This window comes from Tamandua tetradactyla, chromosome 19, assembly GCF_023851605.1.
Source record: "Tamandua tetradactyla isolate mTamTet1 chromosome 19, mTamTet1.pri, whole genome shotgun sequence".
Taxonomy (NCBI): domain Eukaryota; kingdom Metazoa; phylum Chordata; class Mammalia; order Pilosa; family Myrmecophagidae; genus Tamandua; species Tamandua tetradactyla.
The window spans coordinates 40222930-40250745 of record NC_135345.1 but is presented as its reverse complement, the minus strand read 5'-3'; the positions used below and the strand labels follow the sequence as shown (position 1 = coordinate 40250745).

The 27816-nt window shown below is 38.2% G+C and overlaps 1 protein-coding gene and 1 pseudogene across 6 annotated transcripts in view; one reads left to right on the top strand and one right to left on the bottom strand.

Moving 5' to 3' along the window:
- LOC143663134 (uncharacterized) overlaps positions 1 to 27816 on the top strand; it is a 67877-nt gene that overhangs the window by 1271 nt on the left and 38790 nt on the right. The gene's annotated exons all lie outside the window — the stretch shown is intronic.
- Positions 350 to 27581, bottom strand: LOC143663720 (uncharacterized; annotated as a pseudogene).

Genomic DNA, 27816 nt, shown 5'->3' with positions numbered 1-27816 from the left:
GGGGGAAAGGAAGGGCGGCGCTGCCCGTTCCGGGCGTCACAGTGCTGCAACCCGCTGCGCGGCTTCCAAAACACACAGCCTTAGACTCGCGGGCGAGCCGAGGCGGGGGACGCGGGCCGGCCGGGGCCATCAATCAGCCGGCTCCGGCGGGAAGGGCGGCCCCGGGCGCGGCGGGAAGGGCTGGGCCCCAAGGCCAGCGCGGCCCCTCCTGGGCCGAGTAAATAAAACTCTCTGAAATTATAAAAAGAAAGAAAGAAAAAAGGCATCGGTGGTGTGGGAGCGGGTGGACGGGAACGGATTCAGGGAAAGAAGGCGGAGGGGAAAGGGGAACGGTGGGTTGCCCCCAAGCCTAAATGGTCCAGAATTTCCAGGGTCGTTCGACATCCTCTTGGCGCGCTCTTTCTTTGTGCCCCGGGGCTCCGGGACCCCCTTGTTGCTTTTTTGAGCGGCCGGAGGCCCCGCTCAGGGCAAACCTCCCACGGGCTTGGCCTGCCCCTGGGGCAGAAAGGCAGCTGCAGAGCGGCAGCATTTGTTCAGCCCGGCCTGCGGGAAAACTTGACAAACTTCGTTCCGGATCCTCCTGCCCAATGCATGAACCCGGGGCCGGGGAAGGGCTCGGATCGGGGACCTTTAGTTTCACGTTGCTTCCCTGGAACCGAGCGCGAGCGTGCTCAGTGGCCTTCAGGGCGTTCCAAGCAGGGCGGTGGAAAGGCGCTTTCTATCCAAGCCAGGTCCTTGGAGGACTTTGTATGGTTTGGTACTAGAGTTTGATGCCTTTTGATTTTCTTTTTAAATGGTATTATTGTAAAAAAAGAAGGCAATAAAAAGAACAAAGGGAAAAATTGGGCCAATTGTTTTAGTCCTGCGAATTGTTTTAAAACGCCCCTGCTTCAATCTATGGCTTATTATTGCTTCAAGATGTTTTAAAGGCCCTTTAAGTTCACCATTCTCTCTTTGATTCTTCATCCAGGCATGGTACTACTTATATATTGTATATTCCGAGCCCCATGCCCCATTATGTAGTTACACAGTATTATAAAATTAGTACCGGGTAACCTCAAGTAGTGAAATTGCATATTGTAAATAATGCACTTACATAAAAGATCACGCGGAGAATGACCAGACTGACACGGATTTTGTGCCATCATTTAAATATTAATCTTCAAAATGTAAAGAGTTGTAAGGTTTGTGTGTGTGTGTCTTTTAATAAAAGAATAAATGAATAAAAACAAAAAATACTGGGTTCGTGTCAATTATAATTGCAATTAATTGATCACTGACATTATTAAATGTCTGATTGGATGCCTTTGAATTGTGTAAGCCGAAAAATCATGCTAATGATGACTGATGGTATTGTTTACATTTCAGTGCCTGGTTCATAGTAGATGCTCCAAAAATACAGGCTGCATTTAAGAGACACATAGTGATGAGAACCTGTAACATATAAACCATTTTTTGGTGTTGTTGTTACAGTGTTCATGTGGGTGGGGACCCAAGGGAGAAGAGTGAAGTAGGTCTATCTGAGAAATGTGATCCAAGATAAGTAGGGAGGGGCTTTGATATGGAAGGCCTGAGAGGGAGGAGGAAAGCCATAAAAAGGAGGTTAATTAATGAACACACTGTGTTCAGTGCCCTGTGGGAGGCACCTCAAGGTAACTTGTACAATAAGTCCATCCAGTGCTCACTAACTCAGTGAAGGACACCACCATCCATCCGTCCAGTTGCTCAGACCAGAACTACAACTGTGTCATCCTTGACTCCTTTTCTTTCTGAACTCCTCACAGCTCATCATTCACTGAATCCTGGACCTGCTTAGTCACATACCCACTTCTTGACCACTACCTTGGTCCACCCTATTGCTGCAGTGTCCTGTTGTTGATCACCATGTTTGTAGCATGGCTAAAGTGTGGAAAGGTATTGAAACAATGGAGTAAGAGTGTCTTTTCTAAAATGCATACCCACACATGTCAGTCCCTTCAGTGAATTCCTTTAGGATAAAGTCCAAGGGCTTACCACCTTACATGGCCTGGCCTGTATCTATATTGCAGGCTCATCTTTCCTTGGTCTCCCTTTCTCACTCTTCTTGCGTTAATGAGCATTTTTCCACCTCCTTCTTCTCATCTCTGGCCTTTTGCACATGCTCATTTTCCTAGGTAGTATAGCTTCCTTGCTTTCTCCCCCAACTTTTTTTTTGCATGGGCAGGCACCTGGAATCTAACCCAGGTCTCCGGCATGGCAGGCAAGAACTCTGCCACTGGGCCGCTATTGCCCGCCCTCCCCCAACTTCTGACCTCCATTCTCATTTCCCTGAATTCTGTTCATCCTTCAAGTCTCGACTTAAATTATGTTTCTTTCCAAATATGTGTTCTCTCAACTTCACTCCCACCCCACCTACAGATGAGTTGAGGTTTCCTTCTTGATGCTCTGACAGTACCCATGTTTTACCTCTTATAACATTTTTCATGCCTTTTTGTAGTTGACTATTTAGTTATCTTTCTGTGGCACCAGGATGGAAACTGTGAGAGCAGGGACCTTGTCTTTTTAGCAAAATTGAATTCCCAGGGCCCAGAGGCTCAACCCGAATATTTGTAAAATGAATAAATGTGTTCTATGAATTTAGAAGAAGTCATTCATTCTCAGCTCAAGAGGGGAGAGGAAGCTTTGGGGCAGCAAGCAGCCATGAACATGTATACCTTGAAAAACCCAAGGGCTTTGAAATAGTGAAACAGAAGGAGGATGAGGCTCCCTTCACTGAATGTTTTTAAGCAGCAGAGTGAGATGATAAAAGTGGTGCCTAGGTCTTGTTTTCTTCCCTAACACTTAGCACAGTGTCTTGTCCATGGTTAGGTGTTCAATAAATCATGGCTGTATGAAATACCTTAAGCTTGGTCCTTGCAGCAGCTGCTTCACCCTTTGTCTTTGTTAACAGCAGCCCTGTCTGGCTTGGCTTCTGGGCAGCATATGCTCAAGAAGGATGCCCCTCCTGGGATCAGTGGAAGAACCGTCATTGCTCCCTGCCAGTCATTGCAGTCTCAGTCCTTTTGGCTAGTGCCTGGTTGAGGAGTAGGTCTGTGACCTAGTTCTGGCCAGTGGAATCTGAAGAGAAGTGTGCTGTATTTATTTATGGAAAATATTTTTCTCCCTGACAAAAGGAGACCCTTATGAGAATAAGCTTCCAGAACCTGTTTGGAAGGTGTTATGTGAAGATGTGATGCTTGAAGATGTGGCAGCCATCTTTGATCATGAGGGGAAAGCTAAGATACCCACAGAGCTACTGAATTAATCCCCCTTGACTTATTGTCATGTGAGAGAATTTAATGTCTGTGTTATTGAGGCAACTTTTAGTTACATTCTATAGCCCAAGCCCTAATTAACCTGCTGATACATAGGTAATGTATCAATTGTACCTATTGATACATAGGTAATGAACACTGGAATTCCAGTGTTCATGGTCTTGGTAAATGATACCAGCCAGCATCCAACCAGACCAGTGGTTCTTAACTTGGGGCAGTTCCTCCCTCAGGGGACATTTGGTAATGTCTGGAGACATCATTGGCTGTCATGATTGGGGGTGGGGCTTACTGGCATTGAGTGGATAGAGGCCAGTGATGCTGCTACATATGCTATAACACACAAGATAGCCTTCTACAAAGTATCAGTAGTGCCACCACTGAGAACCTTGATCTACATGTGTGTTTTGGTTTGCTGATGATGCCAGAAGGCAATATACCAGAAATGGATTGGCTTTTACAAGAGGGATTTATTAGGTTACATATTTACAATTCTAATGCCATGAAAATGCCCAAATTGAGACAACAAGAGGATACCTTCATTCAAAAAGGCTGATCACTTTTGGGATTTCTGTCTTATGGTATATTAGTTAGCTAATGCTGCTGGAATGCAATATACCAGAAATGGAATGGCTTCATAAATGGAATTTATTACATTACAAGTTTACAGTTCTTAGGCCATGAAAATGCCCAAATTCAGGCGCCAACAAGAGGTTACCTTCCTTCAAGAAAGGCTGATGCCATCTGGAACACCTCTGTCAGCTAGAAAGGTATGTGGCTGGCATCTGCTGGTCTTTGTTCCCAGTTCCGTTGCTTCCAGCTCCTGATGCCAGTGGTTTCCTCTCTAAGTGTCTGTGGGCATTCATTTAGCTCCTTTGGGACACAGCTCTGGGTTCTTGCTTGCTTAGCATTTAATGGGAAAGCATGTGGCGATGTCTGCTGGACTCTACCTGTGTCTAGACATCTGCTCTCTCTGTTGGCACTCCAAGCATCTCCCAACATCCATGTCTCTGTAGCTCTGAAGCAACTGTTCTCCAAGCATCTGCATCCAAGGTTTCTTCAAAACATTTCTGATTTTAAAGGACTCCAGTAAACTAATCAATACCCACCCCCCTTGAATGGGCAGAGTCACATCTCCATCTAACCAAAGGCCACACCTGACAAATGGGCATGCCATATCTTCGCAAAGATAATTTCATCAAAAGGTCACACCCACAACTGGGGCATCACATCTCTGGAGATGATCTAGTCAAAAGGGTTTTTACACTACGATATTGAATCCAGATTAAAGGACATGTCTTTTCTCAGGTACACTACACTTTCAAATTGGCACACACAGGAAGAACATGGTGCTATATACTGGCCCTTCTCTTCAGGGCTGGTTTCAAAATGGATCTCTCAGCAACTGTGGGTCCTCTGGCTTCTGGTGGGGGTTTTCTTTCTCTAAGCATCTTTCACTTAGTTTCATCTCTCTGTTCTCTGTGTCGGCTCTGAGTTCTCTCTGTTTTCTGGTTTTTTTTCTCGTCATAGAGGATTTCAGTAAAAGGATTAAAACCCACTTTCAATTGAGTGGGTGATACCCAAGGGAAACAACCCAATCAAAAGGTCCCACCCACAATAGGTCTGCATCCACAAGATTAGATTAGAACATGGCTTTTTCTGTTCTAACAGCTTCAAACAGTACAACATGCCAGTGGATACCCAGAAGTCATCTTAACACCCTTCTTCTATACCCCCTCACAGGCAATCTACCACCCAGTCCTATTGATTTTACTTCCTAAGTATCTTTTGAATCTGTCTACATCTCCCATCTCTACCACCACCATGGTAGTCCAAGCCACTACCATTTGGTCACCTGGAGTTAAATTGCAGTAGCCGCTTAACTGGGCAACCAGCATCCATTTTAGCCCCCTTCTAACCCACACTCTATATTGCAACCGGAATGAATTTTTTCAAAATGCAAATAGAGTCATATCGCCCCCTGCTTCAAAGTCTTAAGACAGTTTCCTAGTGTTAAAATAAAGATAAAAGTCATTAAAAATGGCCTACAAGGTCCTGCAAAGTCTACCATGTGCACATCTCCCTCCACCCACTCCCATCCTCATCAGGGCCCACTGGCAGCACACTCTCCCTCTGCTACCTTTGCTTCTTGTCCTTTAGCCTCACAAAGCTCTCTTCAGTCCCTTGTATTCAGCATGCTTCCGCTGGCCACAGGACCTTTGCACACAATCGCTTTTTTGCCTGGGCTACTTCTCCTTCTCTTTTTTGCTTAGTTAATGCCTTGTCCTCCTTCAGATCACAATTCAAGTCCTGTCCTCAGGAATGCCTTTCATGATCTCCCCGATTAGCTCAGATTTCCTCAGCATGATCTCTCTCATACCACTTGTCAAGATGTCATTTTGCTTCTCTTCTACCATACTGTCTGGTTTTGCTCACCATTATATCCCCAGTATCACATACAGTACCAGATACATGTATCTGTGAAATAGGTTGTTGAGTTCCCCATGTTTCAGATAAAGGAACTAGAGGCTTAAGAAAGTTAAGTAACCTGCCTAAGGCCAAATAGTTTGCAAAGTGGTGCAAACAAGCTTTGAACTCAGATCTTCTGACCCCAACTCCAGAACTCTTTCCTCTGTACTGCATTTCTCAGGTTATGCTTATCCAGCCTGTAAAAGTCCATACTTAGAAGTCAGCAATTGCAAGAGTCCTTTCAAGGCTTCAGATTTTCATATGGATAGCTATTTTCTCACCATTTAGTTTTTTTTTATTTGTTTGCATGGACAGGCACCGGGAAACATCACCATGTAGTTTTTAGCCCAAATGTCACTACCAGGTTGAGACAAGAACCTTCCCATTCCCCAGTCACTGTCTAAGTCATAATCCTGTTTTATTTTCTTCTGTTTTTACATATCACTAGCTAAAATTTTCTCATTGATTTATTTATAATCTTTTTTTCCCCATTAGAATGAGAACTCCATGAAAGCAGGCACTTTGGCTTCTTCACTCCTGTTTCCCAAGCTCCTTAAGGGTGTTTAGCAAATAGGAGGTGTTCAATAAGTGTTTGCTGATGAGTGGATGTCAACTAAACTACCCCAAGATAGTAACACTGTGTTGACACTGATTTAGAATCGAGTAGAAACAAGCTGCTACAAACCTCCCATTTCCTCTTTCATGGCTTATCTCATAGTTAGTTCCATCTCAGGCGATCTCTTTCTGATACACAAATACATTTTCCTGAAATTCCTTCTTCCTTCTCCACTCTCTTTTGGAGTTTGCTCATTACCCAGGAAAGTTTCTCCTCTTTTAGTTCTAACCGCTAATAGACATTATGGTTATAAAGCTAGGAGAGTGTCATGTGTTTGTGAATTATGAGCAGCACAGATACATCTACCTGAAAGGAAAATAAAGCCATATATTTTGAAGTAAAATTAGAAGTGCTTGACTAAGGGTTGTCCATCTCTAAAGCATAAGAAGGGGCCCAGGAATTCTTCTCCATTTATGTTATCTATCCATCCATCCATCCATCCATCCACCCACTCACCCATCTATCATCATCCAATTTAGGATTTCCATGAAATATTGCCATTGAGTTAGGTGATCAAGAGATTTGATAAAGATCGAATTGGATGTATGATTTTTTTCTCCTAGGAGCGCTTAGCATTTCTAGTGCAGGTGTACAATTGGGATTGTCCTGGATTATGTTTGGTGAGGACAGTGGCATAAAAGTGGTTGAAAGTTGGATCTTGGACTCTAAAGTGGAAGCATTAAACAGAAAGGGGTTCTAGAGAGACAGCAGAAGGATCAGTGAAATGGATGTTCCAAACAGGTTGAAGAGAAGGTGTGCTGGGAACAACATAGCCATTGACTTGAAAGTTTAGAATAGTCAGAGTGGGGATAAATGTTTTACATTTTAAAGGTGAAGGAGTCCCAGAGGGTAGCATGCTCCAGGGAGTGCCTGTAGGAATGGGACAGTTCAGAAAAGTGGAGGAGATCCCTGAAGATGAGGAGACAATGACAAAGAGTGATTGGGGTATTGATCATGGTTCCCTGTGGATCTTGAAATTACCCAGAACTACAGCCAGATTTGGGATTGAGGGTAAGATTTAGGCAACTAGGAGAGAATGTTGGAATATACCATCCTTTTCCTATAGTTAAACCTGCTCTCCTTGAGTCATAATTATTCCGGTTAAAAATAATCCATTCTATTTAATTGCTAATTGTTTATTTTACTAGTAAACTATGTCAGTAGTTTTAGTTTCTACTTTTTATTGTAGCTAGGCAATTTCTGCTTCACTGAGAATTTTTTCAGCTTTGGGGGACTTTTCAGGAATATTAAAACAATATTTATAATGTTTCAAAGGGGAAATGAATTGTCATTTCCAAATCAATGACATACAAATATAAAAATTTAGAATGTAACTGATTTCTAAGTTGGGGACTACCTCTATTTCTCCTGAGCCAGAATGCCAGAAAGAGTAGGCCATGGAAGACCCACAACGTCAGAAAACTACTGTTTTTGTTTAATGCTGCTGGAAATGCAATATACCAAAATGACTTGGCTTTTATAAAGGGAATTTATTAAGTTTCAAATTTACAGTTCTAAGACCATAAAAATGTCCAAATTAAGGTATTCAGGGAAAGATACCTTGACTCAAGAAAGGCTGATGGGTCTAGAACACCTCTGTCAGCTGGGGAGGCACATGGCTGGTATCTGCAGGTCCCCTGGCTTTTGGTTTCAAGCAGCTTCCCTGCAAGTGTTTTCTTTCCATCTCTAAATGTCTCTGTCTGTTCTGGCTCTGAAGCTTTTTCCAAAATGGTTCTCTCTTAAAGAACTCCAGTAAGCAACCCACTTTGAATGAGTGGAGACACATCTTCATGGAGACGACCTAATGAAAAGATCCCACCCACATTTTGGGTGGATCACACCCAACAATATTGAATCAAGATTAAAGAACGTGGCTTCTCTGGGGTACACAACAGTTTCAAACCAGCACAACTACATTCCATTTTCCATCTTGTTTTGCAATAAGGCTGGCTTTTTACTGTTTCTACCCCTTTTGTCTGTATTAAGGAAAAATTATTAGGATTTAAATCATGGATTTAATTTAGTTCAATAAGTATTGGTTGGGCATTTATCATGGGTTTGGTGGGAGAAAGAGAAGTAGTGCAGGAACTAGGTATAATATGATCCCTGCATTTAAAGATTTTGAAAGAATATAATATATATATATATAATAATGGCTTAATTAATTATAACACAATGTAGAATATAATGAGCACAATTTAGAAAAATGATGATGATATGTATGAACCTTAAAAAAGCTGAAAGGATACATTTATTCATTCAGAAATATGAATATGCATGTGCAATTTGGTCTGTGTCTTCAAGGTGCTTACACTTCTGCAAAATAAATCACATCAGGTCAGGGAGATGTAGAGGAAATCTTCATGGAGGAGGTGACTTCTTTGCTAAAACTTTATTGCTGGAGGGTGAGGGGGCTACAAATAACATTTAGAAATTGGAAAAGACAGAGGTAACAAAGACCCAACAGGGATATGGACTCCCAGAAATGGCATGAGATACACAGGGAAGGTCCATTGAGGCCATGTTGGGGAGGAAGTTGAATGCTGAGGGGATGGAACTTTTCTTTTTAAGTAGACATGGAAGGAGTTTTGAACAAGCAAGTCGATTGAAGAGTATAAAAATAACATTACATGGGACTTTAATATAAGGAACCAACAGTGCAGAGCAGGAGGCAGCAACTGTGGTACATGCACCAAAGAGTGAAACACACACACACACACACACACACACACACACACACACACACACACACACACATATGTTTTTCCCCACCTCAGTGACTGAACCGGCAAAGAGATAGTGAGTAAATTATGTTCTAGGGAAATAGGCTTGCCATCTTCCTTTTTTATGCCTGCCCCTCCAAAACCCTGAAATTTGGGGGGGGTTCCCTCCATTTCGAAGGGCAGTTGCATAGTTTTGCCTGGTACTGGCCTGGGAAGAGGATTTCAACCTTTCCTTCCTTTCTCTCCTTACCTGGCTACCAGTCCATGCTCACAAGTGCCTTGGAGGTTTTGCTCATCTGTTGTAGAGAAAAACAAGTATAGAAGCAGGAGAGAGTTCTTTATCACCCTTGCAATTTAGAAAGGTTTGCTAACAGAAAACAGATCCTGGAAAAAATGTTCAAAATTATATTAATGTCATAACCAAGTGACAGAAGCAAGGGTGGTACATTTTTCTTTTCTTTCAATACTTTTCTATATTTTTCTTGAATAAGCATGTATTACTTTTGTAATAAGAAAATTTAAGTGTGTGTTTTTTTTTTAAATAACAAAGAAATGTGCAAGCTGTGTACTATTAAATGTGGGACCTCAAGTATATTTTGAACCCAGATGTGTGGCTCTTTGCTTGTGTGTTTTGAAGGGCAGTGAGGTGGAAAGGAGAAGCCCGGGAGGCAAGGACAGTGGGAGAAGTTGGACATCTCTTATTGATTCTTCAGATTTTTTTTTTTTGCGGAAAGGGCATAGTTCAGGAATGAAAACTGAATCTCCGTGTGGAAGGCAAACATTCTACCACTGAATCACCCGTGCACCCAGTTCTTCAGCTTTTTAACAGCTTGAATGGCTGTAACTGCGTGGCTTTTTGGACCTGCAATTCTCCCTCAACAGAGTATGCATTTACTTTAAAAGCATCTCAAAAGAGAACAAGTGAAAATTAACAAAACCCAAACAGCAACAACCAGCATACCACTCTGAAGAGGCCTGAAGTTCCCATTTCTCAAGAGCTAGAAATATACTTCCTGGAGCACAAGGTCCACCTTCCTTCTCCCCATAGTCTTTTGCCAGGATCTGTTGATTAAACGGGAAACAGAAGTGTCAGCAGTGATGACTGGATACAAATGTGTGAGAAATTGCTCCACAAGCACCATTATCGCGTGGACTCGACTGTCTCAGTTATCAGGGTTCTAGCTTTTCTCACGTTTCCTTCTAAACTACATTTGTTTGTCTGTTATTGTTCTGAAGGTTTTCTGGGTAACTATAAGCAACAGGTCTGTTAGTTCCTCTTGAGATTGCCCACTGCTCCCCACCCTTATTTCTCACCTCCCAGCATCCTGTTTGTCTCCCTAACTCTGTTCCCCCACCCTCTCCCCTCCCCCACTCAGCTACCAGTCCTTTTAGCCATGTTCTTCTACCCTCAGTTAATTAATTTTAACTTTTCATGTGTTCCCACACCAGAGGAGATATGTTATGCATTTAGTTTTTTTGTTCATTGATTTGTGCTTTCCTCTATCTTGACAGCCCTCTGAAATATGTCAGATGTATCTCTGTGGACATTCCTCTGTTTGTCTTTTTTGTTTCCCTCTGTCTTGAAGATACTTATCTCCAGAAATTTTGAAAGAGTGAAGGGGGGAAAAAAGGAGTATAATGAGAACTTTGAACTATGCACAGGACTTTTTATCAACTTTGTCTTTTTAAAGTTACCCGGTTAGGATAGGAACAAAACATCTACACTGTAGCGTGTGTCTATACTCATATCAATATAATATTTTGTTTATTACATTCTAAAGAATATTTTAGTAAATAATTTTATGTGAACTCTATTTAGGCCTACATTTTGTTTTTTTTCATTATAATTGCAAATGGATCTATTAACTATTAAACATTATTGAATTTGACACCTATTAAGTTTTACAAGTTTATGGGGAATATTTAAAAAAATTAGAATTGCATCATAAAGGAAATCATTAGCATTCTAGCACGACTGAACATAGCATCCTGCTTAGTGGCCATAGTATCTTCATGGTGGTAAAAATATTCATTTTCTAAAAAAGGAGGGAAAAACTTTCAAAATTCATTGGGTATGACTTTTGCTACATGGCAATTTATCTAAACAGTCTCCTTTTCTGTGCTGATGATAGGAGAAGTGAGGATTCAAAAGAAGCAGAAATTGATGATGGTACAATTATAAACTCATCCCTATAGATTATGTTTCTTTTAACACTTTGTGAAAACTATGTGATGATATTGTGAGCCAGTGATTGTATATTTTGGATGGTTTATATGGTGTGTGATTATATCTCAATAAAATTGCAGTAAAAAAATCTTTTGAGGAAGTCTGAGAAATGAAGATCTTCCCTAAATTCTCTCTACTTTTTCATTTTTTATTTTCTTATTTGGCAAGCTTTTCCAATACAGTTCCCTTCCCTCTTTTCTTTTTTCTGTATGCTGTATGGTGGTGTCACATTTCATCATCTTTCCATGTGAGTATCCTGTTATTGCAGCACCATTTTGGTGAATTTTTGTTTGTTTGTTTTTGGGGAAGTGCATGGGCCAGGAATCAAAGCCAGGTCTCCTGCATGGTGGCGAGAATTCTACCACTGAACTTACTCTTGTGCCCCTGCCACCCCCCCATACAATTCACTTTTATTTGGTGCTATGAAGATGGGGGCATCTTAAAAAGCTCCCAAGAATCCAGAGGAGACAGGAAGCATCTTGATGAGGTTTTAGTATCAGGTCAGAGGAATGATTCTTTTCATAGTATCTCAGTTATTTTTTTACCTTCATCAAATATCTCAAGGAGTTCCATGTTCTGTTGCATTTTAAAGTGCTGTTTCAAAGTCCGGTCCTTAGGACTCAGCAATTTGATTAAATGAATAGTGTGATTTGGATAATGACAAAATTTGTCACATTTCTTAGTGTATTTCCCTTTCCTGGCTTCTGTACTTGAAGGAAAAAATATACTTAGATCCTTAAAAAAAGAAAAACAACAGTTAATTTAATCTAGATCATTTGGTGCAGATGAGCTGACAAAGATGCATTATGTAATTCGAACACAATAATACTGTGTCTGATGTCCTCCCTAATAACACTGTCGATTATGTTATCAATTCTAGATAATAATTTTTCTATTCCATGGTTTTAAAAATTAGTGTAGGAAGGTAAAGTTTGGGTGACTTATTAAAAAAACCCTTCCTGTATCATTGCTTTTTAAAAATACATATGTACAACTCAAAATTCATTTTCAAATGTGAAAAAGAAATTCTCCAAAAGATCAAACAAAAATTGTTTTCATATTCTGGAATTTTTCCTCCTCCCCCACCCCATTATATATTTCTAATTAAGTTGAACTTCATTAGTTGTTTGTAAATAAATTAGAGGAAAAACTTTGTCTTTTTCGTAGTTCTTGTTATAACCCTTTATACTAATGGACAGTTCTATATTGTTCTAACAACTATATTGTCAAGTTACTTGACAATATAAATGACTTTTTTTCCATTTAAATTTCCTTGTACATAAAAATATTATTATGATTTATATATATTTATATGCATATTTATATATTTTTTACATTTTACACTTTATTTCATATTATTTTTCTGTAGTATCTCTGAGTTTATTACTGAAAATAGAAGCCTCACTCAAAATAGTATTAATTAGAGCTTAATTTCCCATAGAAAATATTTAATTAAAAAGTACATTCTTCTGGAGCCCCCAAATGTCCTATTGATCACATAAAAATGGAAAGAAAATTAGACTGAAGATTAAACAAGGAATGCTTACTGAAAGAGCCAAAGATGGTGAATCCATGTTTATCTATTTATATTAGAGATTGGATGACCCTTCCCCCATTATCCTTATTTATCATTATTGCTTGGATCCAACTAAATGAAAAGAAGCATAAGATTTTTAAATGTCACAGGAAGTGGTCAGAAAGGAACTTGAGGAAAATTACACTCATTTTTCCCTAAAGGTTTTGCATTAAATCAAGAGAAAATACTTTTCCTTCTCCTGGCTGATGTTTCATATCAAGGGAATCAGAAGAATTACTGAAAGTAAAAGAAAGTAATTCTTTACAGTATTTCTTCTACCTCTGATTGCATAAACACACGTCAGCTGTTTGCCAAAGCCCACAGAAACAGAGATCAAAGGTATGTCCCCATCCTGCTGCTGATTTGGTTACTGAGTAAGTGCCTAGCATTAAGCAAATGGGCATTATTAAAAAATAGGGCACGATGTATTTTTATAATACCGATATTAATGGTAATACGACTCCTTTTGGATGCCGCAGCATCATTCCTAACTATGTTATTTCATTTCCGTGTTTCCCTTTTAGGAGGACTTGGGTCCAAGTTGTGAGAGACTTGGATTCTCCAATGTCTTCTGTGGCTTTTTTTATTGTCAGGGATGGTGTTGGTGTCAGTGCTGACTATGCTGTTTTCCAATGATTTAATTTTAACTCTATTTACCATGTTTACTAGACCTCTACTTAGATAGACACTAATATGGGTAGAATTAAGTATTTTTACAAGTTTCTGTCCTTAAAGAGTTGGCAATCTGGAATGGAAAAAACAGACACGTTCGCATAAAGATTACCAACCTGTGAGGAGTATGAGTTGAATAACAAAAGAAGTAGTCCAACGAGAGAGTGCATCACTGCAGCCTGAGAAAGTCAGGGAAGGCTTCATGTAAGAGGAGGGATTTGAATGGAGCAGAGGAGGATAGCGTGTCTGGAAGTAGTGTGGTTCCAGCAGAGGTATCCTGTGGAAGACTTGGGAAAACGAGGTTGGAAAGACAAGTGAAGGCTATATGGCACAGTGCTTAAATTTAGGCCAAAGAGTTTATACTTAAATCCATTAAGAACTTATGCTGAATAACAAAATTGAATTTTCTGAGAATGGCTTGGATTTCATAATGCTTTGTCCTTTTCAATTAAGCTGACTCATAAATGTGATTTAATGTTTAAAGTTATACAAAAACTTATATACGTATACTTACAAATCAGGTAAACATCCTTTTCAGACTATATCATGATTCAGTGCTTGGAAATAGAATCATTAATTCATCATCAAACAGTTGAAAAATATTTGCAAAGTAAATGTCAGGACTGGACATTTATCTGAGGACTCAGTAAGTATTTACTAGGTAATTACTATGTGTCAAGAGCTGTGCTAGACATTCAGAGTATATCACTGAAAAGACAGAAAACTCTCTGTTCTCGTGGAGCTTTCATTCTAATGGGGATTAGTGATAGAGATGAATCAAGCCTAGAAGTTGGGTGACTCTGGTTGTCAGGCTCTGTACCAGACTTGCTTCCTTGCATCATCATATATAATGCTTTTAACCAGGCTGTGATGTGAGTATTGCTATCCCACTTTGTAATGAGAAAGCTGAGAGCAGATCATTTAGTTTGTAAGGGGATTTGCTTTAGTGCTAGCCTGTTTAATGTTTTTTATTGAATGGAAGCCTTAGAAATGGAAATTGAAACTTGGCTGAATGTAGGGCATATATTTCTGGCTAATTCAGATTTAGAACTGCCCAACTGTTGGTGTTAATATAGTGGTGGGGAGGGGGATGGTCTTACTTTTTAAAATATTAGATTCTTAGAATGAAACCAAAGATAATTATCTTTGACAACTATTATAATAATTTATTATTTAAATTCCACATATTTATAATAATCTTTTGATTATCTAGATTCAAACAAATTTACAGATCATCTCTAACCTTTACCATTTGATTTATCTCCAGACTAGCAAGACTGCTCCCTTCTACTTCTATGGAAGGAATCCCCTTCACGTTTTCTGATTTGCCTGTTGATTCAACCACGCAGCTCCTCTGGTAGATAGATCCTCCATAAATATTTATGGAGGATCTACTCATCACGTGGCAGGCCGTTTTGCATAAATCCATGCTTCTCAAGAACATGGAAAACCAAAGAATAACATGGTACACTTTTTTACAAGCATTGATTTTATTCAGTGATTTTATGGGGAAAAGTTTAGGTAAATTAACTGGTGAATAATTGAAAACGTAATTTCAATATTTCAATATGGAATTAATGTAAAACATGATTTCAATATTGAAGCAATATAGATATAAATTATCATATATACTGCAATATTTACATGAACATTCAAGATGAAAACGATTTTAAAAAAGTTCCTGCATTGCTGCTTCAGCTGGACTGCTGCATCTGTTTTGCGTGAGCCTTTTGTTTGAAAGAGGTGTGACCCTCCGGTCCTTCTTGAGGGGTTCTCGGGAGGAAACATCTGAGAAATTCTGAACATTTTCCTCATTCAAGCTTTATAGAAACCACGAGGCATATTATCTTTACTTAAGAGATCAGAAAAGCGGAACTTGGAAAAGTTACCTTGCCCTAGTTAATCCAAGTAAATAGTGGAGGTAAGAGTTAAACCCAGACTTTCAGACTCCAACTCCAGGGCATTTTATCTCGCTCCAGAGCCACTCCTTGGTGGTCACTGCAGGCTTCAATCTTCATAAGTCTGGTAAGGCCACAAAACTCTGCATCTCCACAGGTCCCAACCTCAGTCATTTGAATCTATGCATTCATTTATGCATTATTTACCAAATACTTATTGGGAGCTTTATATTATGTCAGGTTTTATGCCAGGACCCATGGACACAGTACTTAGCAAAAAGGCAAATTTTCTCCCCACATGGAGCCTACAGTCAGTAGGAGAATAGACGTTAAACAAGTAATCATAAAAAATATTTGTTTATAAACTTTGGTTAAGTGTTATAAAGGAAAATTCACGGTGTCACGAGAGGAAACAAAAGGGTAAATTGGTTTAGATTGATGGTCAGGGAACGCCTCTTTAAGGAAGTGATCTTTTATCTGAGGTCTCAAGCATGAGTTAGCTAGGGAAAAACATATTTGTGTTTAAAAAAGTTAATAGTCACCATCCTGCCTTGTAGCAAAACCCACCACTAAATTCTGTCTATTACCCTTAGGTTCCTTCTTGGTCTGCAACAATATCAAATTTTCACCCATCTCAGCCATCATATTCATCCTTTTCTATTATGTTCTTCTGACCATCCATCCATCCATCCATCCATCCAACCACCTACCCATCCATCCATCCATCCATCCATCCAATGAACTTCACTGAGCACCTATTGTGAGCCTAGGACTATTGTGCTCCAAATCCTTTATTTTTCTATCTCTTCTCTCTTCTCCTTTTTACTGCTTTGAATGATGTAACTTTCTGCCCCTTTACCTATCCTCAAGTTCCCTATTTTTGACACACACAATTATTCATTGTTATGTCCTTTCCAATCCTTTCCTTCCCTTGTCGTGCTTTGGCTAAAATATCATTTCTTACCCTGTTTTTAACAAATGGTTTCTTTCCCACATTTTTCTGAAATATTTTAAAAATCAGGTGCAATAAGGTTAGTGTTTCCTTTGTCAACAAATATGAGTTTCTAATCCTTAATAAAGAATCATCACTAATAAAAACTCTTCAAACTGACTGTTTTTTCCATCTATCTATCTATCTATCTATCTATCTATCTATCTATCTATCTATCTATCTATCTATCTCTCTATCATCTATCTATCTACATGCCTACGTACCTACCACCCACCTGTGCTGGTTTTAAATGGTTGTGTACCCCAGAAAAGCCATGCTCTTTTCCCTAATCCAATCTTGGGGAAGCAGACCTGTTGTGAGACCTTTTGATTATGTTGTTTCCATGGAGATATGACCCACCCAATTGTGGGTGGGACCTTTCAATTAGGTTGTTTTTCATAGAGATGTGTCTCTGCTCATTCAAGGTGTGTCTTAAACTGCCTACTGGAGTCCTTTAAGAGGGAATCATTTTGGAAGATGCTTTAGAGCAGACGCAGACAGAGACATTTGGAGATGCAGAAAAAGAATACCCCCCTGGGGAAGCTGTTTGAAAAGAGAAGTCAAATGACCAGCAGATGCCAGCCACTTGCCTTCCCAGCTGACAGAGGTGTTCTGGACCCACTGGCCTTTCTTGAGTCATGGTATCTTTATCTGGATGCCTTAGTTTGGACATTTTTATGGCCTTAGAACTGTAAACTTGTAACTTAATAAATTCCTTTTATAAAAGCCAGCCCATTTCTGGGATATTGTATTCCAGCAGCATTTAAAACTAAAACACTACCTTTCAACTGTCTATCTAATTATCTGTCTGTCATGTATTTATATTTTGGTTCTGTTCTTTATTTTAGTTAAACTACTAAAGGTAGAGAGTTCTATCTTTTTAACTTAATATAGCATCTGGAACTGGTGATAATCATTTCCTAAACTTTTCATCCCCAATTACTTCACCCTTGAGTGGCTGCAAAACTCCATTAAAGACCTGTTACTGGGCATGGACAGGCCTTGCTTCTGGGCTACTTACTGAATGTGTTTGTAGAAAAGTGGGGTCAGCTGAACTGGACTTTGTGGCATCCTTTACCAAGAACCAGAAGAAGAACTTAAAGGTAATTCTCTGAAATTTGGGTCTCTGCTGGAACAGCTCATGGATTTTCTGAGGAGTGCAGTCCAGGAACTTAAGAAAGTTTAGAAAGATGATGATTAAGTTTGCCCCATTCTACAAGGAGAGATCTTGGACTGTTTCTTTTGCCAGAATATCAGTGTTCAATGTATCGAACATTGCTTTATTGACTAGAAGCCCTGCACAGCCCTTCAATACAACACCCAGCAGTGATACCTGAGGGACCACTCTCCATTTGGCATCATCATTTCCATGTGTCTGGCTCTCTTTGTCTTCATGGTCATTGTGATTTTGGCTTGTATGTACAGGTAAAACCCAAAGGCTCCTGCTGCAGTAAGGGGTGGTTCTGGGGTGAGAAAAAGGGAAGGAAAGATGCTTAATAAAGTTTCTATAACAGATTTAAGAAAAAGACAATTAGAGGGGATTTCCCTTTCTAGTTAATGATGAAGGAACAAGGACCAGAAAACTGCCCACTATAAATAATTACAAAACTAGACAAAATCCATGAAACAACTTCTTTCAGGCAAGGAAAACAGTATTATAGGACTGTGATCCCTGAGTGAATTTCAGTGGTAATTTCCATGCCTTTTTGCCTGGAAGCAGGTCATAGACTTGTAGACCCAGGATGAAGGAGCCTAACTGATTTTGACAGCTTTGCTGAATTGATGAAGTCAAGGTCAGAGTTGGGAGAGGCTGAACTGATGAGAGGTTGTGAGGCATATTTCTGAGAACAGGGAGTGATGCAGAAAAAGAACTCCAGAAATATGCAGAAGGATCTCTTGAGTCTTTGCTGAGTACTAGGACATGAGTGCATAGAGCGACACTCCACAAGGCTGGGCAAAAATACTGGGAAGTTGTAAGCTCAATAAATCCCAGAGTACACACAAAGTAGGGAGATGTTTGGGCTCTGAATAGTGAAAATGGAGAGTCCTTGTTCATCCTTAGAACATTTATGGAGACCCCAGGGAATCATATGTTAGTGGTAGGACTGAAATATCCTTGGAGTGAAGATTACTTTAGACAAGGAACCTTATTCTTTAAGAGGTCACTTAGTAAATAGTTTGGACTCACGGGCCATATGATCTCTGTTGCAACTACTCAATTCTGCCATTTCAGCATGAAAGAAAACACAGACATAACACAAGTAAATGGGTATAGCCATGTTCCAATAAAACTTTATTAACCAAAACTATGGTCATGAATTCAATATGTATTCAATATAAAAATTAATGAGGTAGTGTTTTAGTTTGTTAATACTGCCAGAAATGCAATATACCAGAAATGGGTTAGCTTTTATATAAAGGGAGTTTATTAAATTACAAGTTTAAAGTTCTAAGACCATAAAAATGTCCAAACTAAGGCATCCAGAGAAAGACACCTTGACTCAAGAAAGGGCTGATGATGTTTCTTTCAGGTGGGAAGGCACATGAGGACATTTGCTCGCTTTCTCTCCAGGCTTCTCATTTCAAATAGCTTCCCTGGGGCCATTTTCTTTTTTGTATCTCCAAACATCTGTCTGTTTCAGTTCTGAAGCTTTTTACAAAATGATTCCCACTTAAAGGCGTCCAGTAAGCAGATGAAGCTCCACCTTGAATGGGCAGAGATACATCTCCATGGAAACCTAATTAAAAAGATCCCACTCACAATTGGGTAGGTCACATCTCCATGGAAGCAACTTAATAAAAAAGATCCACCCTGCAGTATTAAATCAGGATTAAAGAGCATGGCTTTTCTGGGGGTACACAACAGTTTCAAAAGGGCACATGCATTCTGTATACTTCTTCTCATATTAAGTCTTCAAAATCCAGTGTATATTTTACACCTATAGCACATCGCAGTTCACACTAGCAACATTTCAACAGTCAAATATAGTTAGTGACTACATAGTGGACAGCACAGTTCTAGTCTCTCTCCAGAAAAGCTTAAAAATAGTTCTTAAAGGAATCAAACCTATTTGCAGTTAATTTCACTGCCTACCAAAACAAAGCCCAGTGCTCCTTAAAGAAAGATAAAATGCAGAACTTATTAATGTAATATTAATAATGTCCTGCATCCAGCAAAAATCACTAGGCATGCTGAAAAACAGGAAAAGTATCCTATAATAAGGAGAAATTCTATCAAGAGAAACATACCTATAAATAACACAGATAATGGAATTAGTAACAAGGATATTAATGCAGCTTTCATAATCATGCATAAATATTTAAAGGAAAACATAAAAATAATGAGAAAAAAGATGTAGAAAAGAAACACCCAAATGGGACTTCTAGAGATGAAAAATACAATATCTAAGTGAAAATGTCACTGGATGATTAAGAGCAGATTAGGCACTGCAGAAGAAAAGATCAGTGAATCTATATCCATGACAATTGAGTCAAGATGAATAACACAGGAAATACAAAGACTGTGGGAAAAAAAAGCCAAAAGTCTCTGAGTGATCTGGGGGATAATATTAAGTGGTTTCCTGTACATGTAATTCAAGTCTAAGAAGGAGAGTAGGGAGAAGGTCCAAAATTTTTAAAATAAATAACGGCTGAATTTTCAAAATTTGATGAAAATTATAATCTCTTAAATCCAAGATATTTATTGAACCATAAACTGAAAAAAACAAATGCGTAGGAGACACAGCATAATCAAATTTCTGAACCATCTCTGTAGAGGAAGTCTAAAGGGCTGTTGGAGAAAGCCATGCTTAGCATACTGAGGAACAGATGTCTGAATGATCAGAGACTTCATCTCAGAAACTCTGCAAGCTAAAAGATGATGAAATAATATCTTCAGAGTCTGAAAGAAAAAAAATGTCATCTAGAATTCTATATCTGGTGAAGATATCCTTCAAAACCAAAGGTGAAATAAAAACTTTATCAGACAGACACAATTTGTTGCCAGGAGGTATACATTACATTACAAGAAATGTTACAGAAAATTATTCAGGCAAAAGCAAAATGATACCAGATGGAAACTTGGAATACAGTGTGCCAGTAATGGTAAATATGTGGGAAATAGAAAAAAAATTATCATTTCAAATCTCTTTAAAAATTAATTGACTGCATAAAACGAAAGTAACAATGACTTACTTTTGAGATTTATGTATGATAATAGTTTGAAAGACAGGATAAGGGAAATAGAAGTCTATAGTTGTAAAGTTTCTATATTATATATGGAGTGCTATATTTGAAGAAATATTTTAAGTTAAAAATGCATAATGTAAACATTACAGAAATTACTATAAAAAACTAAATTAAAATAAAAAGGTTGTATATATAGTAAGCCTAGTGAAATAAAACAAAATAGTAAAAAAATATTAATTAATTCAGAGGAATCAGGAAAAGAGAACAAAAATGACTAAACAGAAAACAAGCAGCAAATGGTAGATTTAATCAAACCATATTGAGAATTATATTAAATATAAATGGTCTAAAACTCCCATTAAAAGTCAGAGGTTGTCAAAATGGAAAAAAAATGTGACCATATGATATATGCACACAAGAAGCCCGCTTAAAAATATAGACCAGAGAGGTTAAAAATAAAAGGATGGAAAAAGATACACTAATTACAAGAATGGTGGAGTGCTATTTTAATATCAGATGAAGTAAACTACGTTAAAAAACTTACCTGGAATAAGGAGAAAGCTTTCATAATGATAAAGGGGTCAATTCATCAGGAAGATATGACAATCCTTAATGTACAGAGCTTCAAAATACATGAAACAAAACCTGGCAGAACTGAAAGAAAATAGGAAGAATCCACAATTACAATTGGAGATTTTAAAACCTTTTACTTAATAATTGATAGTGAAAGAGAAAGAGAAAATAAGGATATAAAAGCATATAAAGACAATACTATCAACAAGTGAACCTAATTGACATTTATAGACTATTGTATCCAACAATGGCAGAAAAACACAGAGAAAATTAAACAAGAGAAAACATATGTTAGCCATGAAACAAGTCCCAACAAATTTAATAGTATTGAAATAATACAGAGTATGTCCTCTGACCACAATGAAGTAAATTAGAAATTAATAACAGCTATCTGGTAAATCTCCAAATTTGGGGGAATTAAAAACAATTCTAAACAACACATGGGTCAAGAAGAAATCACAAGGGAACTTAGAAAATATTTTGAACTGGATGAAAATGAAAACACACATATAAAAAATTTGTGGGATATAATTTTAAAAGTGCCTCAAGGAAAATTTATAGCATTAAGTATATTATAAAATATGAAATGTCTAAAAAGTCTAAATTTTTACCTTAAAAAGCAAGAAACGTAGCAAATTAAACCCAAAGAAAATAGAAGGGAGGAATAACAAAGATAAAGGCAGTAATCAGTGAAATATAAAATGGAGAGACAACAGAGAAAATCAATGAACTAAAAGCTAGCCCTTGGAAAATTTCAACAAAATTTATAAAACTATAGCTTGACTATAGATCAAGAAAAAAAGGGAGAAAAAATAAATTGCCAATCAGGAATGAAAGCAGGGACATAACTACAGATCATACAGACATTATGAGGATAGTTAAAGGATATTATGAGCAATTCTGTGCCAATAAATTTAACACCATAGATGAATGGGAAAATTCCTTAGGAAATGTAACTTAAAATCTGAATTAAGTATAAGTAGAAAACTTAAATAGCTCTATATCTAGTACAGAAATTAAATATGTAATTTAAAAACCTCTCACAAAAAAAAACTTCAGGCCCAAATGGCTTAACTTCACATTTAAGAAAGAAATGTATAAATGTTTCACGAACTCTTTCAAAAATAAAAGGGAATGGTATGCCAGTTTGAAAGGATTTATGTACCCTAAGAAAACCCATGTTTGAATCCTAATCAATCTTTTGGGAGCAATGGTTTCTTCTCATCCCTATTCAGTACTATAGCTTAGAAACTTGATTACGTTATCTCCAATCTATTAAACTTGATTAGATGGAGATGTGTCTACACTCATTATACATGGGTCTTGATTAGTTTACTGGAATCTTATAAAAGAGGGGACATTTTGGAGAAAATTCCATTTGAGAAGGAGAAGAGAGCCACAGAACCACCACAGAATGACAAGAGAACCAGAGATTCCACCAGCCAGGGATCTTTGGAGATAAAGAAAGAGAACATCACTGGGGAGCTTCATGAAGTGGCCTGGAGAGGAAGCTGGTACATGTCACCATGTTCACCATGTGCCTCTCCACTGGAGAGAGAAACCCTGAACTTCATCAACTTTCTTGAACAAAGGTATCTTTCCCTAGATGCCTTAATTTGGACATTTTTATAGACTTGCTTTAATTGGGACATTTTCTCAGACTTAGACCTGTAAACAAGCAACTTATTAAATTCCCCTTTTTGAAAACCATTCCATTTCTGGTATATTGCATTCCAGCAGCTAGCAAACTAGAACAAATGGAATACTCTTCAACTCATTTTCTGAAGCCAGCATCAACATGATGCCAAAATCTGACAGAGACACTACAGGAAAAGAACAAAACAAACAAAACAAAACTAGAGACCAATCCCTTATGAACATATACATAAAAATCTCTCACAAAACTCTATTGAATAAAGACCAGAAATCTCTTATAGAAATAATACATCATGAACAAGTGGAGGTTCTTTTAGAAATGTAAGATTGTTTTAACATTTGAAAATCACTCAAAGCAATTCATTAAATTTACAGAAAAAAAAGAGCAAAACTGTATCATCTTCACAGTAGTTTTAGAAAAAGCATTTGACAAAATTCAACACCCATTCATGATAAAAATCCTTGGCAGACTAGGAACACTAGGACATCATCAAACTAATTCATCATCAAATTCTTTCAAACTGGCACATCCCTAAACCTGATGTGCCAGTTTGAAAGAATTATGTACCGTAGAAAAGCCATGTTTTAATCCTGATCCATCTTGTGGAGACAGCTATTTGCTTTAATCTCTATTCAGCACCGTCGGTTGGAAACTTGATTAGATTATCTCCATGGAGATGTGACAGACCCAATTGTGGGTAGCTGTTTTTTTTTTTTTTTCTTCTTCTTTTAAAAAGGGGAAATTAATAAGTTGCTGGTTTGCAGTTCTAAGGCCATGAAAATGTCCCAATTAAAGCAAGTCCAGAAAAATTTCCAAACCAAGGCACCAACAAGAGGCCACCTTCACCCAAGAAATGCTGATGAAGTTCAGGGTTATGCTCTCAACTGGAAAGGCACATGGCAAACATGGTGACATCTGCTAGCTATTCTCTTCAGGCTTCTTTCATGAAGCTCCCCCAGGGACATTCTCCTTCTTCAGCCCCAAAGATCTCTGGCATGGGCTCTCATGGTTCTTGCAGCTCTGTCTTGACTCTGCTGCTCTTTCCAAAAAAGGCTCTCTCCCCTAAAGGATTCCAGCAAACTCTTAACCTTTATTAGTGGGAGATGTGACTCCACATTCCAGGTGGGTTTTGATTGGCTTGCTGGAATCCTTTAATTAATTAATTCATTAACTTTTTCATTTTCTGGAATCCTTTAAAAGAGGAAACATTTTGGAAAAAGCTTCAGAGCCATGAGAGCCCATTCAACCATTCAACCAGAGACCTTTGGAGATGAAGAAGGAAAACGTCCCCTGGGAGCTTCATGAAGCAAGAAACTTGGAGAGAAAGCTAGCAGACATAGCCATGTTCGCCGTGTGCTTTTCCAGTTAAGAAAGAAATCCTGAGTGAAGGTAACCTCTTGTTGATGCCTTAATTTGGACATTTTTATAGCCTTGCTTTAATTTGAACATTTTCACAGCCTTAGAACTGCAATCTTGCAACTTAATATATAAAAGCCATTCTGTTTCTTGTATATCACATCCCTGCAGCTTGCAAACTAGAACATCTGATAATGGACGTTAATATAAAACCTTAAGCTAACATCATACTTACTGCTAAACAACTGAATGCATCTTCCCATCTGTCCCCATAAGTTCAGGAACAAGGCAAAGATACCTGCTCTATCCACACCTATTCTACATTGTGTATTAGGCTCTTGCCAGTGTAATTAGCAAATAAAAGGTATAAAAGGCGTAAATATTTGAAAGGAAGAAGTAGAACTGTATTTGTAAATGACATGGTTGTAGTTCTAGTTTGCTAGCTGCCAGAATCCAATATACCAGAAATAGAATGGCTTTTTAAAAAAGGTAATTTAATACTTTGTAAGCTTACAATTCTAAGGCCATGAAAAATGTCCAAATTAAAGCAAAGGTATGGAAATGTCCAATCTAAGGCATTCAGGGAAAAATACCTTGGTTCAAGAAGGCCAATGAAGTTCAGTGTTACTCTCTCAACTGGAAAAGCGCATGGCGAACATGGCAGCATCTGCTAGCTTTCTCTCCCGGCTTCTTGTTTCATGAAGCTCCTACGAGGGCATTTTCCTTCTGCATCTCCAAAGGAAGATGCATCTCCAAAGAGTCTTTGGCTCTGTGGGCTCTGGTAGTTGCTATGACACTAAAAGGGACTCTCCAAAATGTTTCCTCTTTTAAAGGATTCCAGTCAAGGCCCACCTGGAATGGGTGGAGTCACATCTCCCTCTAATCAAAAGTTAATACTCATAATTGGGTGGGTCACATCTCCATAGGAACAATCAAAAAGCTTCCAGCCAGCAATATTGAATGAGGATTAAAGGACATGGCTTTTCTGAGCCTTGAATCTTTTGAATCACAGATTCAAACCAGTACAGTCATATATGTAGAGAATCATAAAAAATCTATAAAAACCTGCTTAGAACTAACAAGCAAGTTAGCAGTGTTGCTAAATAAAAAGCCAATATTAAAAAAATTAAGTGTATTTCTATATATTAGGTATTAAGCAGTTGGACATTGAAATTCAAAAAGTGATACCATTTACAATAGCATCAGAAAAATGGAATACTAAGGAATAAATTTAACAAAATACCTGTAAGATTTGTAAAATGAAAACCACAAAACATTGCTTGAGAGAAATTAAAGAAGACAAATAGAGAGATACACAGTGTTTGTGGTTTGTTAAGATTCAATTTTGGTAAAAATGTCATGTCTCCTCAGATTGATCTTTGTATTCAACACATTCCCAGTCAAAACCTCAGCAATTTTTTTTAACCTTGTTTCAGTTGTCATTTAATTGTTAAGATGATACACCTAATTACAAATTTAAACTATAATTTGATAATCTCTAGTCAGGCACCAAATTTCATTAAAAGCAAATTACTTATTCAAAAGTAACCATGGAACAGTTGAAAATGCTGAGTAAGAAGAATGAGAAACATTTTATTGGCACAATAGATTGTTCTATTCTCTTACCATGTCAAATTCAAACTTTTCATTTTGAGTTAAGGTAAACTGTAATTTCAGTAGATAGTAATACACAAAGATTTTGTCACATAAACTATTTTCCATTTAGGCGGCCAGCTGTTTCTAGCTGTCGCAACTGGGGTAGATGCATTTACTGAATTGGTTGTGACTGAACCTTCTTTGCAAGCAGTTTTAGATCTACAGTGCACTTGGCAATTGTCTCCTTTTCCCACTGTGTAGAGATGCTCTGCACTGCATGCTTCTCCAACCACTTTATCATGTGTCTTGCTCCTTCTGACACATCATATTCTGCACAGACATCTGGTAGTACAGGTGTTTCTTTACCTCCTTGTAGTCATTCCCAGTAAGTAACCTCCAAGGCCATAGCAGTGTTATTCCTCTGGACATCTAAAAGGTAACGGTGCTCCTGCACCAGTGCTTGATGTGATTTCTTGAAGTCAGTTGCATCTTAGATGTTTTTGATGGAACCCTGCTTCACCTCTTCTAGTTGGGCAATTTTTTGCTCATCGAGTTTATCAGCAAATTGTCCAATAGATGAACCGTATTTTTTAACTACATAGATGAGCAACCCTACTGTTAATATGTTAGAGAGGGTCTCGGGGGGTAATCACATATATTCCTTTGGATAGAAAATACAGGATAAGCCCAGTTCCAAGCATATAGGATCCTGTGACACCAGTTTTAAGATAAAGGAACTGGAAGAATTCCTCAGGGATCAGCCCAAGGCAAACTTTTCCTCCATATTCAGTAAGAGGCAGTAGAGGGGCAAAACTTGGCTGCCCTATATGAAAGATTCTTTTTGCCTGTAATGCCCTGGACCTAGGAAGGCTGCATTCTTCAGTGAGGCTGTGGCGGTATGAGGCAGAAAGTATGAGGCGGTATGAGGCGGTATGAGCTCATGACAGCATGGTCAGGGAAGGTGCAGACAGTGGGTGATCTTAGTATCCCTGTGACACCAGAAGGCCTCAGCAGTCTTTTTTGTAGAAATTGTGATCCTGCTTTTAAATTTTGGAAGCAGTGCAAAGGCCCTAGAAAAGCCAAAACAATCTGAAAAAGAGGAACAGAGTTGCAATGCTTATATTGCTTTATTTCAAGATTTTTGTAAAGTGAAAGTAATCAATACTTTATTTTCTTAAGGATAGACAAATAGACTGGTGGAAAAGAATAGAACATTCAGAAATACATCCACCCATTTATGGTTGATTTTCAGCAGAACTGCCAAGGTAAATCAATGGGGGAAACAATAGTCTTTTCAGTAAATGAAGGTGAAACAAGTAGATATCCATAGGAAAAAAGAGACCTTTGACGCCTACCTTATGCCATACAAAAAAAAATGTACTTGAAATGATTCATAACTTAGATGGAACTGTGAAATTTCCAGAAGATGGAAGTTGTCTATATCTAGATAGTGGCTATCATCACTATAAATCAATCAAAATTCATTGAGATGTATGCTTGAAATGGATTTATTTTATTGTGTGTCAATTATACCTCAATAATGTTGCAGGAAATCAAAGGCAATAAGAGCAGTTTTCTAATGGCCCATTGGAATGAATAATCTGAAATTTTTCATGGAAACAGCTTGGTCTTGTGCAGAATTTTTAGGCCTTCTTTGTTGATTACAGAGAAGTTGGGAAATTCCGTGGGAACAGTTGGGAAATTCTCAACTGTTCTTTGGGACAGTTGAAAATGGAAAGACACAGCCATGGGATCTTCTTTTCTTAAAAGTGGCAACCTAAGTACAACTCTTTCCCTTCTCTACAATAGTTTTGCAAACTATTGAAATCTGGACTCCTTTACTAGAATGGAAAATTTCCAAGCCTTCATAAATTTCACCTCATCCCATTCTGATAATTATTCCAGAGGCATTTGAAGCTACCTCTTTCTTGTTGTTTGAAAGATTCTAGGCAAAGAACATTGAAAGAGGGTTATATTTATTAAT